Genomic DNA, 19,709 nt, shown 5'->3' with positions numbered 1-19,709 from the left:
TCTTCTAATCTTGCTATTTACTTGCTAGCAATGTCCCCAGTTCTCAGGTCACAAAAAAAGCTGCCAGCAAACAAGTACAAAGATTTCAAAACTAAAACTGACTACAGGGAAGTGAAAGCTTTCTGAAGCTGCTTGAAGAAGGGTTTTGTTTCATACTGTAGTCTTAATGCGACACCAGGACACTATCACCTCAACTCTGCTAAATCCAGTAATTTGAAATTAATGTTTTGTACATTTCTTTTTGTTTTTGTTTTTTTTTTTTTTTTCCTGGTCTGCTTGTTTTAATATCCATCCCCAGTCCAAATAATTTTCAGATATAACTTGTCAGGAGCAAAGAATTTAGTCACATGTGAATGGAAAAGCATCTAGCAATGGAAAACAAATTAACCTCTTTCCAAATGTGCCTAAGTTGTATTACTTCATTTTCACAGAAAATCTTTACAACAAGCACAGAAATCCCAGTAACATTTAGGGCAGGGATGGGAGAATAAAATTGGGAAAAGGTTTTGCATCACTTGGCTGCTGTGATTAGGTAGGTTGACATCAATAATTTCCAGGATGGATATTGTTGTATGCAGAGGAAACTAGTTTCATAGTCTTGGAGGAGTGACATTTGAAATATCAGTAGGTTACCTTTCCTTTGAGAATAACATAGCTGTTTTTGCTGGCATTCCTTGAGCAATTACCTGACCAGGGATTAACAAAGAAAAAATGTAAAAATTAAGTATGCTGTTCAGTCATTGCTGTCCATTACCTTGTAATGGAAACATTTGCATTTGGCTTCATGAAAATATCATCCACTTCATGGGGGAATCATGGAAGTCCATCAGTTGTCCTGTGAACTCAGTAGCCCTGATTGAGTTATTCCTCACTTTTAATGGAAACAGTTAATTGATTAGAGACACATTGGCATTAACACGTAATCATGGTTTCAAAATTATCCATGTTTTTTAAGTACTCTGTAATTTACCTCCTTATTTTTTAAATACTAATTTGGGTTGAATAAACAAGACCAGGAAAAAAAAAAAAAGCAGTAATTTTAAGGAACTCATGCATGAGAAACACTATTTTTAAGATTACTCTTAGTCTGGAAAGCATTAAAAAGGGGGACATAAACATTTAGTTCAGGTCTGGTTAAAAGATTTCCTGACTTATCAGTAAAGAAGAGATTTTCTGAGAGGCCCAAGAAGACAGTCTTGAAAGTTAAGCACAAAACTGGGCATTCAGACAAGTCTTTTTCTTGCCTGATTCTGGGTGGGTTCATTTGACCTCTGGCAGCCCACATAAGTCAGTTTATCAAAAAGAATAACTAAATTGGGGTACTCGGTCTGCAAGACTTAAAGCCTGACAGAGGTGCTGAATCCTGTAGTTCAAACCTGAGTGAGCACAAGGTACAAGCACAGGATTTCTCTTTAAGTCAAAGCCTCCCTCTGAAGCTTGGCACCCAGAGCTGATGCCCAAAATAGATTCTGTGAAAAATGTTAGCCTGAATTTCCCTTTCCCTCAGCCTGAGCACTTCAAACTGTCATCTGATGTGAAGTAAAAATGAAAGTATTATAAAGTAATTATAAAGTACATTATTAAATACTTTAGATGTTGCCTGGAAAGAATAAAGTTTTAATTTGTGAAAAGCTATAGCTCCTATAACAGTGTGGCTGCAGAGGGTAGAAAGTCAAATGAAGCAAAAAGTAAACTGGCTGCTGAAACAGAAGTAGGGGAACATCCTGACCATTTACACTGGATTCCATCTATTCTGTGACAGACAGACAGCTTTTCATGACTGTATGATATGTCAGGCAACTTGAATGTGCCAATCTGCTGTGCTCATTATTGGGGTGTCAGGCCATGATGTAGAGACAATTCTAAACCAAGCCTTTTTTTTTTTGTTTACTTCCCTCTACATTCTTGCTCCAAACAAATTAAAAACAAATTAATGACTCCTACTTTTATTAAGGCATTTTCATTTTTCATTATAGCATGGCAATAGTTTCACTAAATCAGTGGTCATTCAGACATGGTACAAACAGCCCTGGGTACTAAAATATAGCTTAAAAATAACTCCACACAAATTTAAAAAAACCTGTATTGCTATATTCATACATGCTTGAGATAATTCAACTTTACAGTTTTGACATCTGTAGCTTATTAGTCTCTTAAGTATGTAAAAACACCATTGGCATTTTTCATATTGGAAGTGTCTGGAGATAATGGCCGTGCAGATTTTGTACAGAACGGTGCAAATAAACTTGCCAAACTTTCATCATCACTCCTTCGGAAACTCTGAGGGGGCCGATTAAATTGGCATTTTGTTTGACATGTACACAGAATGCGCTTAGCATGCAGAAAAAGTATGGCAATAAACCTTGTCTTAACAGCTGTGTTATTTTAGCTAATGATAAACATGTATCCACATATCACCACAACTTAAATTGGTGAGAAAAGCTTAGTCACCCCATGGAAAAAGAGGCCATCACAACAGAGGAAGGTTTTTTTTTTTATTCCTTACTATGCAATTAACTGTCTCACCAATAAATACAAATACATAAACAGTTGTTCTAAATTAAGTACAATTTATTACCATTGTAGCTTATATTCTGTCTCTGACCTTGTTGCATCCATTCTTTACCGACTCACTCCTACCCACGGGCACATGTGTGCAATTGCCACTGAGCTCAGTGGAAGCTGTGATTGTATAACTGAGCAAAGTTTATTTTCCAGAAAGTTTCCTTACAGTCAGAGGGATTTGGAGGGTCAAAAGGCTCTTTTTGCAGTCATTGTGGCTCATTCCATTGTGACTGCATTCAAAATGCAAAATACCTTGACATGTGAAATGCAGATGTTACCAAGCAAGACAGCATATTGATTTGGTTAAGCCATTTAATTTTGACAAACTGCCAAAACAACAATAAAAGAATCACAAACCTGAAATATTGGAGATTTCAGCAGCAGCCTATAATGAACAGGGAGACAATGAGTACCCAGCAACCTCTAGGAAAGGATCGATGCTCTCCGTGGAACTGCAGTGACTGGGAATTTCAGACAGTACCCTTCGATTTTCTCTGAAATCTTATCTTTACAAAGTAAACAAACACGAGATAATAACCTTTACACTTTCCACAGCCATTCATAAGGGGATTCGTTACTGCAGAACAGCAGCAGACATTCAATATCAGTCTCTGTTCAATACATGGCACCCCATGTATCAAAAATGTCCCTCTTTTAAAAGGCACAAGTTGCAATTCTCAAAATCATGGCACTGGATAAAATAATCAGGGTGTCTCAGAACAAATTTCCAGTCTTTCTTTGGATTAAATTTATCATATAATGCACCGAGTCTGCAATTTGAAGTCTTAAAAAAACCACTAAATATTACCAAAACCACTGTTAAAACCAATAATTTACATTTCAAAATAGGAAAAATTCTCATTATTTTCATCATTAAAAAATAAAGACAAAACTTGGGTCAGATTCTAAGATACTTACTTTTTTATGTAACTGCAATCAATCTTACTTTGGTTCCTATATTCATAAATACCTGAAGCAAACTACCTATGAGAGAGCTTTTAAAGAGTACATGCTGAAACATTACTGACTCTAAAGATATGTTAACTAAATATTTTAAAACATCCTCAAAATTAGGTTAATAGCTACATAAAAGCAGAATTTTTCAAACCCATCTGTACATATCTATCTTCACTTAATTAAAAAAAAGGTATTTTACTTTAAAGGTTGGCAAACACCTTTCAATTCCTTGGAAAAAACAGCATTTAGACTACATTACTTCCATATCTTCTTCAATCATAATTGTATAATTTTATTACATTGGATATAGAAAAAGAATAAGAGGTAAGTGCTGCTACATTACTCCCTATATTATTTTTTTACAGCAATTTGCAGGACATCAAGAATAAACACAGCACTTGACAAACCACATAAGAAAGATCATTACTCCAGAGAGCTTACAACTACAGCAAACAAATCAAGTACAATAAACCTTCCATTTAAAGGAGATATGAGGACATTCCTCTTTAACATATTAGTGTATCATCATTACAGGGATCTCTAAGTCAAACAGCACTTAAACAGCACCAAAAATTGACAAAAAGGGGCATGTTTTTCTCCTTGCCCTCCCTTACTCAAAATGTGTATCTTGTCAACAGCAGGTAGATGCCTATCAACTCACTCTTCCATCACAAGCCCAGAAGGGAAGGCATAGAAACACATTGTGACAGAGACACAAGTGACAACTGTCAAAAAAAAGTACTTTTTTTAAATTTATTTGATTAAAACATCTAGTCCTTAATGCTCACTGCTGAGGTGTGCTGAGGCATGCCCTCCCTTCAATTGAAAGAATCCATTCCTCCATAACCCAGAAAATTTCCTTTCTGGCTTATACAGCATCATCAAACTCCTCCTGCTACTTTTGAATGACACTTCATAAATCCTCACCTGCTACTGCCTACATGTTACCAGAATTTCCCCCACACTTCAGAAAGCAAGGAGGCTTGAAAAAAAAACTGTGAGAGGACAAATATCATCTTCCATAGGCAGGACACATTTAAACCTCTAGGTGTGTGTGGTGGCTCAGAGGTCAGTGGTGAAAGGGTGGCCAGGGAGGTCACCAGAGCCTAGAGTAGAGATCTCCATGAAGAAAAAGGACGGGAAAAGTAGGTGTGGCCACTTAATGTATCAGACAAATTAATGTTCTGTCTAGAAATAAAATACTTCATCAAAATAATGATTTAATCCTATTTTTCTTTCCACCACCACCCCTAAATTCAACCCTACTTTCCACCCAAAAAACCACTGGAAAAGTCTACCATTTAGCTAAGTGATAAAAAGTGGAAAAAAAAAAAAAACCATCGGTAAAGAGAAGGTAAAAATGTTCAATATCTTTAGCATCAGTCAATTCCCAAAGGTAATGTTTAGGAAAAAATTATTACTCAAAAATATGTTCCTTTTAAGAAATTATTTCCAGAGATCACTGTCACTTACCAAATATTAAGGTTTCATTTATAATTGATTAACATAGATCATCTCTTTCTATACTCACTGCAGTCAATTAATTTTATATTATTAATCCTTACAAACAAAAGGTGGCTATCAATTAGCATGGTGTTTTCTTTGAAAGATGCATAGCTGATAATTAATATGGTATCAATACAAGAAGGCCTCAATTGTAACTGTCAATTGCTTGCCCATTCATTAAAAAATCATTCCTGTGTTACTTGTGCATGACTATAAACCAGAATATAAAGTGGCATATTATTGTCTGACCTCCTGCCAATCCAACTGCCCAGCCTGCACTGCTAGGAAAATGTAATACTGAGGTTGGCTTTTGTTTAACAAAAGCAAATAGAGATACATTGCATTTCCCTAGTAACCCCCCATCCTAATGCTTAGAGAAGAGGGAAGATAATTTACCAGATGTACACAAAATCTATGCTGAATTACAAGGACACTGGAATGAAAAGAGAAAGCTGCTGAAATGCAAGGGGAAAAAAACAACCCACATGTAGGTAAAGAATCATATAGCTTAGCTTGATAGTATGAGAGACCAGTTAAGAGCATAAATCAGTCAATTACTGCAGGGAGTAAAGTTCTCCTGGACTACAGTCAAGCTGACCAAATAGCCTATGCCAAGTAGAAGTGTCTTACTTTCAGTACACCCAATTATTCTTTTTTGGTCTTGCCATCTAGTCAATTGTACACCCATCATAGTAACTTCCACCTCGTATGTACCCACACTACCTTAGATTTTATTTGCAATTTACTTCTGTAAATTCAAATTATTTTCAGGATCTTTGTTCTGACTGTTACCTAGTCTGTACTACTTTTTACAGGTTTTGGGTTTTAAATCAAATTTATTCCTATTATACAGCATTCTTCAAACATTGAACAAGTGAAACAAAGTGGCACAGTTTACTGAGTTTTTCAACAAAGCATATAACAAGAATTTAGGAAAAAAATTATATCTAGCCACATGGGATACTGTTAGGAAGATACTTTATTTACTTTTACTATAAGCCAATGTCAGGTTTTATTTTGCTGCTGTTCTAAATTTGTAAACATTTTAAAATACCACATTTAACAAATTGTCATGGGATTAAAAGCTATGGTCCAACATAGTCACTTGTGATACACCATTTTTGGTGTACCAGGCAACAAGTAACATAAATTATCTGTCTCTATGCCCCAGTGCATTCAGTGAGACATCAAGTCCTAGGAGAAAGAGGGGCTTTGGTTCTACTTGATTTTTAAATTGTATTCTTAGACAAAAATAAAATTTAAAGAGTTGACAAAATCAAGCCTTTCCTTTGCTCTCATAGTCTCAATCCTTCAGAACAGCTGAGGCTGGATGAAACCCAAGGCATCCATGACCCAGGATTACTCCCTGCAAACTCCAGAGAACAGATGTTTTAGAGCAGTGGAAAATAAGAGCACTGGAGATACTGGTGGCTCTTCCATTGGGTTTTCTAATAACAGAAGACATCAAAGACAGAGCACAAATGCTAAACAAGCACTCAAGAGCATTGGAAGCAGCATTTGGCAGCTGAAGCTAGACAAATATTGTAAGAATGACCTTATGTAGCACAGACCCAACAGAACTGCAAGGTGCTGCAACTTTAAGCAGTTGCACCAGAGAAGGTTTAGATTTGATATAAAGAAAAAAATTCTTCACTAAAAGGGTGGTCAGGCACTGGAACTGGCTTTCCAGGGAAGTGGTTGAATCATCATCCCAGGAAGTATTCAAAAAAATGTGTAGATGTGTTGCTTAAGGATATGGTTTAGTGGTGGACTTGTCAGTGCTGAGTTAATAGCTGGATTATATGATCTTAGAGGCATTTCCCAACCTTAACAATTCTCTTCAATAGAGGGAGAGCCCTACAATTCATTTACATACACAAAGAAGGACTGTTCTATAGGAAGCCAGGCACTTTGCAGTTTACAGAGTACATAAATGATCCAGTACCTACTTTGTGTTTGAGAACAAAGCTAATTTCATCAGTGAAGCAGCAGCAGTGACGTCAATGAGAGCTTCAAAGAGAAACAGACAAGAAAATGTAAAGGTAAGATATCAAACTTGGAATTACCCAAGCTATCAGTCTTCAACAGACAGCAGGAATGGAAAAATCAAAGCCAAATAAAACACTGTGACGCTGGGCAGTGTCTTCCCTTATTTAAATAAACAACAACCGTGGTTCATAGAAACAATTAGTGAAGGATTTGCTTGAAAGATGACGTCTCTATCCTTTAAATGCCTAGCAATGCAAACACTTGTTGAACAGAAGAACGAACACTTAAACATATTCCTAAAAGCAGACTCAGAATGCTTTTCCTTTTTAAGCAAACATTTAGAGAACAGACCATTCTGGTGAATCAGAACTTCTAAGCTAACCAAGTGGGGTGAAGGAACAGTTATTCACGGAGAAATAAAATAGGAAACAAAAGGAGGAAGAGCATTTCCTCTTTGCAAAGCTCTGCTTCAGACTGCAGTTGCATAACTACAGTGAAGCGATAAACCTTTTCCTCTCTAATTAGGAAATGTCTCTTCCTCACAATAGAAAAAATGCCAGATCATCTGGAACTCAGAGATTTAGGTCTGAAATAACACAATCTGCATGATGAACACATACTTTTGTAAATAATTAAGTCCAGGATGAGAGGTTATCTATGAACACAAATGTCCTGCAAGACACTAGAAATAGTTGACAAGTCTGACAAGTGTTACAGCTAAAAGTTGTTTGAAGATTTTCTTCCTTTTTATAGAGATATTAACACATTTTAAGTTTTACATATACATGTTTGATGGAAAGTGTTTAAGAATACCCAGTTCCCAAATAAAATTGCAAGAGTATAACTGAGATTATACTTTAGTTGCACCTGTTATTTAATGTTATGTACACAATTGTACACCATGCTCACAATATTTTATTAATTACATTAAATATTAAAAGCCTTAGAGGAAAAAAGCAAAAAGCTTTAAGTAACAGGGGAAGAGTGAAATGCTACTATAAAATGTAACATCTAAAAAAATTAAAAGGTAGACTTTTTTGTTTTGGTTTGGTTTTTTTAATGTGTTCATCCAGTGAGAGTAACTACTAACTTTGCTTGGCAAATGGTCATAGGTAACTACCAGGAATCATTGCAAGAAGTGGAAAAGTTTTCCTCACAAGAAGGTAAAGAAACACAGGAAGCCTGGAAATGAGAATAAGGCAATTCCAGAACAGGTAACCCACTTTGGGGAACACTGCAGAAGGCAAGAGTTGAAATCAGACAACCATCCTAACTCAAAGAGCAGCCAGTTAAGTAAGGCTTTAAAGCATTCAGCGTTTGCTTTTCTTTCCCACTGTCTAATTTAACACACTTTATCAGCCCTATTGATTCTACCCATCAAACTGTGGATTTTTGAGATTGCAAAAACAACAGAACTTTTCAGAGTGGAGTCCAGCCCCACACGAGAAGGATGCAGCAGCTAACTCCAGCAGACATGACCTTTCCCAAGCAGTATTATTCACTCTCTGCTCGCGGGTGCTTTGACACATTAGCACTTTGCGAGATCTCCAGGCAGCATTTTATCAGCAGGGCCCATCCAGGCATGATGTGCACTTTCACAGTGCATTAACATATCCAGAGGAGGAACACTGCAGTGTTGGTGGAGGAACACTGCAATGGCCTTTCCTTGTAGGACAGAGCTGAAGTGTGAAACAACATCACTGACATTCTCACGGACATCCACGAGCTCCTCTGCAAATCCAAAATTCATAAGCATGTAAAAACTAGCACTGTATAGGGAAGAGACTAATTTCCAGAGCACCTCACCTGTTAGTACATTAATCTTTGACCTGCTTATAGTCTTATATTCTGAAAAGTTCGTAATCTTAACTTTTTCCTCCTTACCTTGCATGTTAAGAAAATACTGGTCTATATTCTACATACAAGCTGAATGCTGAAATTTAAAAAGAAATCAAATGTCATTGACAATGTAAACAGAAACCTTGCTTCTCACCTTACATCTGTACTGACCAGAAGTAACCCCGGTGAAATCAGTCAGCACAGGTATACAAAGAGAGGCAATCTGGTCGAAAGAGTAACATAACCCTTTGCACACAGATGCAACCCAGCAAAAGAAAGAGCTGATGAATTGATCTGAGGCCTCACAGAGCAGTCTGTAAGAGATTTCTCCTCCTTAACCAATGACCAGTTTTGCACTCAGTGTCTCTGGTGGCCACTAAATCCTGGTCATCTGAGCAGGGGATTCCCGCAATGCAAAAATTCCCCGCACTGCTCAAATCACAAAGAGCAATCTACAGTTACTCTAAACCAGTTTGTAGCAGGAGCTTCGGGTGTAAAACTAGACTCAGACCTAGCTCATTATTATTAAAAATATTTCAAGCTGCTTTAAAATATAGCTTTCAAATTTTAGTAACAGAAAATTGTTCTTTATCTTCCCTGTTCTATTAAACATAGCAAATGAGCAGAAACTGGGACTACAAGCCCTTGGATCTGAGCACTTTTGTCAATGTCTGACTGCCTTCACCACTTTCTGAAGCACACGGAAGGCATTCCTGAGGAAAGATTAGTTTTGGCTTCACTGTCACACTTTGGTTAACTTGAAGACACAACATAGCTCACTGCTTGAAAAGGCAAGACAACAGGCATTCTTTAAAGTATGAGGATAAGGAATTTAGTTTAATGGTTACAATACTGAGACACACTTGTGAATCTGGATGTGACTTTTTCAGGAATACGCATTACTAAGAACCCAAGAGGTTCATCTTAAATAACAGATACTAAACAAGGAAGAAGAATTTCGTCTACAAACAGAGGCAAACTGACTGTATCCCAAGTGTAACTGTGCTTCCCAAAGGATTGCACCAAGAATTTACCTACTTAGTTGAACATTTTTATGACCAACCCTCCTATGATAAAATCTAACTTTGTTTAAAAGGCATTTATATCACTGTATCACAGTATGATACATTTGACTCAATTCTGCAGTCAGAAAGAATCATGTTTATATTATAAAATTTTGGCTAATGTTACATAGAGAAAGCAACTTTAATCTGCATAAATCGATTTCAGAATAAATATTGCAAGCTAATGTTCCATTTTCTTTTTTTCTGTATCTTTACCTTTAAGCTTGAGCACTAAGTGATGAAGGAGTTTATCTCATACATAAGACACTAACACTAATCTACTCCCTCCCCAAAACATCAACAAAAGGAGCTATGGGTCATTGAGCCAAAAAATTAAATGCTGAAATGTACATCCAACAACTTTACCCTTCACTAGCAGATATCCTGTGGAGGAAAAAAAGTCAAACAAATACAATTCTAATGTCTAGCCAAAAGAAAACATCCAGAAAAGAACAGGCTGAAATTCAGTCCCACTCTTCAAGGATGAGAGGTATCTTGTTACAGCTTCAAATCTTCTGTACTGTCTGCTTAAACACAGCTAGAACATGTGGAAAAAAAATTTATGGGACTTTTATCATGGTTGGCTTGGGGGAAGGAAGAGATTTCTCTGTGAGGTCAGGCACAGAAAATTATTAGCTTTTTTCCTTCAGCTTTTCCACACACATTCTCTTCTACAGCTAACAGAGCAGTCATTCTGCCCATAGAAAACTGACTGGCCAAAGCAGTTCTAAATTAACATTAACCCCCCACTATAAACAGGCTTCCACTCCAGTGAAAGGTATGCTATTTTCCACTCAAATTCCAGTCCATATTTCAGCTGTAGGTGCAAACCTACCTGATGAGCTTCAAGCACCATATATTTGACAAAGTGCTGCAGTCTGAAGAAAAACACAGAAACCTTGTAACTGTACTGTTGCCCCTACTATTATTTTAATTTATAGGCCTTCTCCCTAAGGGGGGGAGGGGACACTAGGACACAGAGGAAAAAGCTTAATTAAATAAAAATTAATTACTCTCCCAATCAAATTCATCATGATTTTATCAATGGGAAAGAGACTGAATTTAAAAAATATGTATTGTCTAAAAGCTGTGCCTGCAGTGCTCTCAGTTCAGCAGTTATTCATCCAGCAACTCCAGTCAAAGATGAAGGCAGCAAGCTAAGAACAGGCCATCACCAACCTCACAGGAAAACAAAACTGGAAAACATTTTGAGGAAATGTTGGGGGGGAAATAACATTTACTAACTAAAATGAAAACAGAAAGCTCAAACACAGCCACTGTACAGTTCATCCTTCTCTAAGCCCAGTAGGAATTTAAGAAAATTTAAAATTTCTTCATATGGAATTGGACAAATCTGTGATCAACTTCATTGTAGTTTGAAGTGGATTTAAGATAATTGCTGTTCAGAAAATTGATAGTTGAAATGGCTCTAAGCACAAAACCACAAGAAAGAGCCAAAAGACATCATATAACATTTCAGGTAGCTACAGAGAAATAGAAGGAAAAATAGGTACAAATGCTTGTAACTAAAATACATTTACTAAAAAAATATATCTAGACCTGGAGTCATTAAAAGAATGCATTAATGAGAATATTTATATTATATTAAAACAGCTTTCAAGTAATGCACTGAAGAAGACCAGAGAACAATAACCAAGGAATGATGAAAGAAAACACGCATCTACTCACCATCACTTAAACAGTTATGATAAATGAAATAAAATTTTGGTAGGCAATACTGCAAGATATGCTACCAAGCTTACAGTTCTACTGCCCACACTGGAATATTTTTAATCACTATCAGGATAAATCCTGGGCACAACATAGGAAAAGAGAAAGCAGAAGATTCAAATTTGAAATTAAAAAAAAAATTATCATCCGATCTATTTTCCTCATTAGTATTTCAGTATCTTAAGTTCAGGCTGGAGATAAGCAATTCTCATTGCCTGCCCTCCAAAATAATCTGATCTGTACATTTCTTTTTCTTAGAATTCCCTTTTAAATATAAATTCCTTGTGATATATTTCTCCTAGTACATAGCAATATAGTAATGTGCTTCTATATAATCTGTCTTTGATCTACAAGTTTGACATGAATTCTTTAATTTAGAGTAGCATTTTAGGGGGAAAAAAAAAAAAACAGCTTTGAAAGATGTATCATTTTCCCAGAGAATTGCAACAGATAAAAACTTTTGACCTCATGTTGAACAGACCAAACTTCTGTATTAAGATGAAATCCAAATCTAATAGATCACATTCCATCAAGAAAGGAAGGACCATGAGAAGCAAACCTCTGCATGCATGAAAGGCACCCTGCCACCACTACCAATCTCCTTTGGTCACATTCACTGCCGAGCAGTTGTACCCCCCAAAAAAAACCTCAGCCAGACTGATATCAGTTTACTATAATTTTTCTAGAGGATAAGATCTTTGGTAGCAGTCTGACATAGCTCATACAAATACTTTAATTTTCCAAAGAAAAGGAAAATGAAAACATCTCTCTGGTAATTAATACACAGTTCAATATAAAATATTAATGTACCTTCAAACACTGATTATTCAGAATTCTTTTTTGTAAGTGCTTTGAAATTTGAAGTTAATTTTGCACTAGATGTGCTTATTCCAGTTTCACCAAGAAGACTGGTTATAAGCCAGCAAATGAAAAGTTAAATGAAATTAAACCAAAAAGTTGTATTAATTTTTTTTAAGTCCTCTATTTTAAGTGTATCTCCCTCTCTCTTTAACTTAATCCTCAAAAATATAATTAGACATTTTAGAACAAAGACCTTATGCTGAAACACAAGTTCTTCATCTTCCAATGCTGTTCCTTGGTGTCACATTTTTATAAATACTGTTAATGTCACACACTGTCAGTGTATGGCAAAGGCTGCTATTATAGCCTGGGACATTTCCCCAGTGAATGCAAGCCCAGTGACCCCCCAGGAACTGCCCGGCAGCTACAGTATAATAAAGCAAGAGTCATGCCCTGATGACGAAGACTTCACTTAAGAAACAGTAAAACACATGAGCAAGAGTTTCTCTGAGTTTTGAGTTAAGGATGAAAAAAACCAAAACCTTTATTTTGTAAAGCTAGCAAGTCTAAATCACAAATAAAAACTAGAAACCTGATAACAGAGTGAGTTTTTATAGCAGAAGTGAAGAATTAAAGCAAGAGCATTCAAATTTGCCTACATCTAAAAGAGCCTCCTCAGAACCATGAAAACTCTATCAAGTGATAATTTGTTGAGTATGCTTTAGCACTGCAATTTGTATTTAATTACAGTTCCACAGTTATTCCTTATTTAAGCTATAATGTTCTCCAGGCAGAATGCATCTCACAAGCTTTATTGCATGCCAAGGGAAGAAAACCTTGCTTCTTCAATCACCAGAAGGGCAGCAAAATTTCCCATGTAGTCACTACTACATTACAGAAATAGCATCTTTAAATATTACTTTCATATACTTGGACTGAAATTTATACATCACCTGAAATCAATGAAGATTTAATCAAAAGTTTAATTTGTATCTAGAGTCTAAGCCTGCAATAATAATTTAATATCACTGAAAATGTAATCAATTTCATAGGTGATAAGCAAGGGGGCAAAGGGTAATATTATCATAAAAACAGAGCAACTGCCACATTCAATCCTTTGGGATTCTTTAGATCCTGCTATACGAGATACTTATGCTTTATTTAATCAAGAACTTCAGACATCAGCCATAACTGTATGTTTCAGACACAAATCAAAGCCCATCAGTCTGCACATGTATAAAAAAAAACTTTCCCCACTTCCCAATCTCTGTCTTAGGCATTTGTTACACCTTGAAGCACAAGATTTAGCGTCTCTTCCAAAGAAAACTCTCAGCATTTTTGCAGTAATTGGCATTAATGTTAATATTTCCTATTCCAATGATGTCTCTTGTTTTTAGTGAGGAGAACATGATCCACACAACAGCACATATGAGGCACAGAAGATACAGTGTTCACACAAATGCATTCAAGTGATGAGCTGCCCAAAAATTAAAACAACTATTAACAATGAGGAAAAGTTCCAAGCTCAAAAAATCTCAAATTACATTTTTCAGTTCTGCAAGACGGCAATTTCTTCCAAATAACAAAACCAACAAAAAACAAAACAAAACAAAAAAAAAGCTAATTAATTTGCATTGAACTATTGAACTGAATTTAACACAAAACCAACACACTGAACTTAGGAAGTTAAACACATCTTCAGTAATATAGAGAAAAACACACAGATAAAACCAAGAAAAAATAGGGAACACATAAGGTCTCCTAACAACACAGGAGAAATATTCCCTGCCCCTTCATCATGTTTCCCTTACAGACCACATCAGTCCTTCCCGCTCTAAAACAAAGCCCATTTCAAAGCAAACTTTTCTATCATTAGGCTATCTTCAGTCAAGCTGTGCTCTTCTACAGAGAGCACTGTAGCAGAGTACTGTAACAATTTTTTAGTTTAAAAAAAAATTGAAGCCAAAATACTAGGTTCTCTACATCTGCTACTCTCTACAGAGTACTGTAGAGAGTACTGTAGCAGTACACTAACAATTTTTCAATTTTAAAAAAAAAAAAATGAAGCCAAAATACCAGGTTCTGTGAATTTTCCTTAGAAAGGAGATCAAACTCATGATGTCTTAACAAAGCCATATCACCAAATAAAATAAAACCTAAAGCAAGTAAAGGAAACAGCTAGTTATGAGACAATATAAGTTACTAAAAGCACACTAGGTGCAGATCTATGTCTGGAAATAGTTGCCAGCTACAGGATTTCCATTTTGTACTGAAGTTCAAAACAGAACTTCCCTGATCTGTGTGCCAAGCTGTATAGGAAAACCAAAAAGCTTTGGTTGTCTCTGACATGCATCTGCCATAACTAAAAATTTGTGCTGCTAAAATATCACAGATGCCACAACAAACTTTTTTTCATGTATAGGCAGTGAGGGTCTAGTCATGTCAATACCTCTACCTACCTGCATCTGGGAGACCTCTTAGCATTCCTAGAGGAGATGCCATGCCTAACATTTAGGCTATATGGATGGCCTTGGACAAGTATATTCACTATATTGACTGTATAGATGAGGAGCTGTACAATGAGGTCAAAAGTAAAGGTAAATGGAAAAGATGTATTATTCTTTCATATTTAAAGTTTTTTTTAAATGAAATCTTTGTAAAATTTGCCTGTTTAACCTCAGAAATCTCACTGCTCTACAATACTGCTGACCCACTGTGGACCGCTGGGTATTTATCTAAGAAATCCTTTCTTTTGTCATGTTTTGGATATTGGCTTTCCTCACATGTGTGCAAACATATGTTCTTCTGAATTAGCTTTGACAAAAAGGCAGACCAGCTTGCAAGAGTGAAGGAGTCTAAGTGGTGCTGACTTTTTCACATTTCAAATGCAAATTATTTATTCAACCACACAATGCCAAATCATTTTAAAAAAACTCTGTAAAACACATTCCTACAGCTAACCCTTTTGTAAGTACAGAATGGAGCAACTATATTAAAAAGCTACCTAAAAATCTTATTTTCTTAGTACTTAAGGCAACTAAATTAAGGTTTATATGAGGTCATTTGCATAATGAACATAAAACCAGTATTAAATAGCAATAGCTTCTTCTAAAATGGCTTTTGACACTTCTTCCTCTGATTCAATGAACATGATACAAATACATGCACATAATTCTAAATCAGCTATAAAGTCCTAAACACTTTTTCCATCAGAATAGTCTCCATAATAACTATAAAGACATTTAAGAAGCAGTAATAATACATGCAGAAATTGTGCTTATATTTTCTAAGCTTTTATATTACATTTGACCTAAAATGTCAATTAAGATAGTAGATATTCAGATGCTTACTATAAACAACAAAACCACTGTCATGTCCAGAATTTTGGAAAGAAAACAGAAATTATCATTATGTAGGAGAGACAACCTGGTTGCAGTACCCTAACACACACTTTCAATAAAGAAGACTGGAGAGGAGGAGACTGGGACACCCCAAGTTATCACAATATTAAAGAGTCATTGCTTTATAAGCAAATAAACTGCATTTCCAAAGACAGAACAGAAACTACTCAAACTTTGTCAGAAATTATTAAATGACAACACAAGACTAAGTAAGTTAAGCTTCATGACATTATGGATCTTCAGTATTTTGTCCCTGCTTTTTTTCCTCTCCCCAACACCAAACTGAGAAATCTGTGGATATGAATGAATAGTTCACATTTTCATACGTGTTCACATTTCATTTACCTGAGGATCAAATATTCAAGAGCGCCTGCAATTTGCTGGGACAACTGCAGGAAATGTGTTTTTCATCCATGCATATTCAAACCACTGCTTTCTTTATAAACATTAATAGAAGTGTTGATACATCTAAGACCTTTACACAAGAAGATACATGCTGGCAGCAGTAGCAAAAACACAAGAGGTGTGGCTGGTATTAGAAATGTGGATGTGAATTCAATTTTTCAAGATGATCCTTCGTTAAGAGTCAATTTTGGTTTTGCAATCCAGCAAGGAACATCATGTCTAATACCAAATTCAGGGGATAAGCTCTGCACTACAGCTGAATAACATTTGTCTTCACTAATCATGATGCCTTGCACTTTTAAGATTTACACTAATTAAACTAGAAAAGGTCACAAACTGAAAATGTTCATGATTTGGGAAAGACTTCATAATAAAATCTATCACTAATCTTCTATACACAATAACTGTCACTTTGATAGAGTGTCTCTGTCAGCCTGCTTGTGATTATACACAAGAAGCTTCAGCCTTTATCCGCTGGAAGAGTTCATGAGCTTTTTCTTGCAAACCTCAGTGAGACAGAGCCACAAAAGAGAGGAAGAGGAAGCAAAACCCAGCACTCCTCAGGATTACTCTGTCATCTGTTCAGGAAGTAATTTCTTTGTATTTTAAGAACTTCAGATTTAACTGAAGGATTTCAGTACTGAAATTCCAGAATAAAAACATGTCTATATTTACACAGACAGGAAAAAGAGGAGACAGAAAATACCACCATGGTTCTAATCTCAATCTTTGAAGATCAGCTGCAGTGTGACCTGCAGTTCTTATGTCTCTTTCCTCATGGGTTATCTGATACTATTGTTATTCTTCGGATGTTTGAAACCTTAAGACCCTCTATACAGGGTCCACTCCTTCCTCATCCCATTTAGCACCTTGAAAAAAATGGGACCAGAAAGCATTAATTATGTTTTAGACTCTGACAACAGCCAGTGAAAATGCCCTTAAAATGCTTCCACATTTACAGATAATTGGTGAGAAATTGGTATGTCTTTAGTTTAGTTAGGAATTTGAAAGAATATTGGGGCTGAGCCCTGTGCTCTGAAGTCCTTCCCAAATCTGAATAATCTTCCAGGCCTAACCTAGAAAGATGCTTCCTCTCTGAATCGCTTCTTCTCCGACTTTTCTTATCATGTAGAAAACTTTTTTCCCCCAACAGCCTGCTTTTTCTCAGGTATTTAATGGGTCATTTGAAAGAAATAAAAGGATGAAGAGAAAAAGGTTCCTACCCTTCACATCACAGTGACTGCACAGGATCAGGAGGAAAGCCTGCATAACAGCACAATTCTATCAAACATTTGGGCCTTTCAAAGGCTGCAGTAATGCCTTCCTATTGCTGAAGGAGGTGGAAAAAAATAAAAATCACACAATCTAACCATCCTGAGAACAGTGGGCTTAAGAGTAAGTGTTCATTCAGCACAGATGCTGACAGAGCAGGTGAAAATAAAATGCTTTCAGAACCTTTCACAATCTATTTCTGGATCAAGTTCCCAGCTTCATATGGTTTCCTGCCACTTTGAACTACACCTTAATGTAGCTACATCTTCAAACAGTATTCAGTATAGCAGACACAAAGGAAAACTACAGAGACTACCAAAAAGCCCCCACAACTACATATGAACCCAAGTACATGTGTTGTTGCCATTCAGCCCAGACCCAGGAAGTTTTTCCCAGGGAAACAAACCTTAACTTAAATAACTCTTACCTGCTGCACAACATAAAAAGGAAACGCCAACAATCTAGCACCTTGGGTAAGGAAACCATATCCTTAAGTGGAGGAACTAACATCCATATATGAGAATATACTAGAAATATTCAATAAACTCACTTCCAAGACAGCCATGCCATAGCTCTCTTTCAACAAAACCCAACAACCAGACTACAGCTACATTTATTTCCCTTCTCATATGCAGGCTTTCAGGATATATTCCTCTTTTGTCCCAGTCCTCATCTTTTCCTTTTTCAATTAGGACACCACAGATAGCAAAGGCTAAGAGGAAGCATGCCTGAGCCAAAAGAATTTTCATTTTAAAGAAAACTAGTACAAAATGAACTTCAGAACTGCAAGTAAAGAGGAAGTTGGTCAAATTCAGGGTTCAGAAAATAGAGCATAAGCTTTTCTGCGGGAAAGCTTCTCCATAGTAACTAAAACTGCAATCTGAGCATTGACTCCCTGTCAAAAATACCCTCAACATAAAAACAAAGTACAAAAGCCTCTGAAAAGCGAGATATTTCAATGACCCAAAAAAAGAGGACCAGAGGAGGATCCTTTAAGCATTTACAATTTCTCTCCTGCTGATCTATTTTACTAGTAAGGAATAACAAAAAAAATATATAACCAAAGACTGAGCAGGTATTTAACATGTTCCAGGTAACATTATTATGGCAATTAGTAAATTTGTGGTAGTGCTTCTCCAGCAAAAGGTAGGATCAATGCAGCTGACCCTCAGAATTACAATTAGGGATCAGAGAACTGTTCATCCCTTAAAACTGCTAAGCTTTAAAAATTGGTCTGTATTTTTTCATGCCAAGTCTCTGCCTTGTCTTAATTTTTAAAGTATTTTAATTTCAGTCAGAACAACTCAGTTGTTTCACAAAACAAGAGAGAAAAATATCATGTTTAGTCCTTGTGAAAAAGACAGACTTTATAAGAAAAGTTTCAAAGACTGGTACTTCCAAGAAAGGGTCTGGGGTAGTTTTGGATAATGAAGATTACCTTCAGTGACCCTCAGGATAATTTCTGAATACATGTCACACATCTTTCAAAAGATCCAGATTGCTCATTTGTTTAAAATACAGCTGAGGTCCTAAAAGGGTCTGATCTGATCAACCATTCCTTCTTTCCCACCCCACAAGGAAGATCCCTTGAAGAAACGTACACCACCATGGAGAGTAAAGCAGTCCAAGGAAGCAGTCATTGTCACAACTACCACTGCTTCCCATAAGCATCAGGACAAAGTACATCAGAACTTAAATTTTTGCAAATATATATAGTAAGGATTCTGCTTTTAAAGAAGAGGGAAATGTTTCTTACGCTGGAGACCATAATTCTAGTTGAACAATATTACAACATTTATGCGTGTGAACTGTTTCAGCCACTAAAAAGCATTGCACCCTAAAAACGTGTACCTCTATCCAGAGTGATCACATCGTGCTTTGAGGTTTTTCTTAGGATTCCCAGCACAAAGGAAACACCACACATACGCCAGTGACCAGGCCACCACAGGAATGAGAGGCACAGCCACTACCATTAACCTGGCACACCCTACAGAACACTCCCCAGTAACAAGGACAGTAGGGAGAGTAAGCTTGTTGTACCTCCAATGTGCCTTTGCCTCCCTTCTGCAGGGAGGCGATGAGCATGAAAAAACCTGTTACTATCATTTTCCCTACCATAAAAAAACCATAGTAAAAAGCATAGTAAATGATAGGGACAAATGAACTATGGCCAAGAACA

The 19,709-nt window shown here is 36.3% G+C and overlaps 1 protein-coding gene across 6 annotated transcripts in view; it reads right to left on the bottom strand.

Moving 5' to 3' along the window:
* Positions 1–19,709, bottom strand: part of LDLRAD4 (low density lipoprotein receptor class A domain containing 4) — a 280,667-nt gene that overhangs the window by 209,003 nt on the left and 51,955 nt on the right. The window contains exon 1 of one of the 6 annotated variants that reach the window (XM_077784476.1): positions 6,978–6,998. The exons of 4 other annotated variants lie outside the window; for them this stretch is intronic. The gene's annotated coding sequence lies outside the window, so the exon portion shown is untranslated. Of the gene's footprint in view, positions 1–2,922; positions 3,351–6,977; positions 6,999–19,709 lie in introns of those variants that run through there. One more of the 6 variants, XM_021527803.3, reaches the window with a different exon arrangement.

The sequence above is a fragment of the Lonchura striata genome, chromosome 1 (genome assembly GCF_046129695.1).
Source record: "Lonchura striata isolate bLonStr1 chromosome 1, bLonStr1.mat, whole genome shotgun sequence".
In the NCBI taxonomy this organism is placed as follows: domain Eukaryota; kingdom Metazoa; phylum Chordata; class Aves; order Passeriformes; family Estrildidae; genus Lonchura; species Lonchura striata.
The sequence above is the reverse complement of the archived record's forward strand: the minus strand, read 5'-3'. Positions and strand labels throughout refer to the sequence as shown.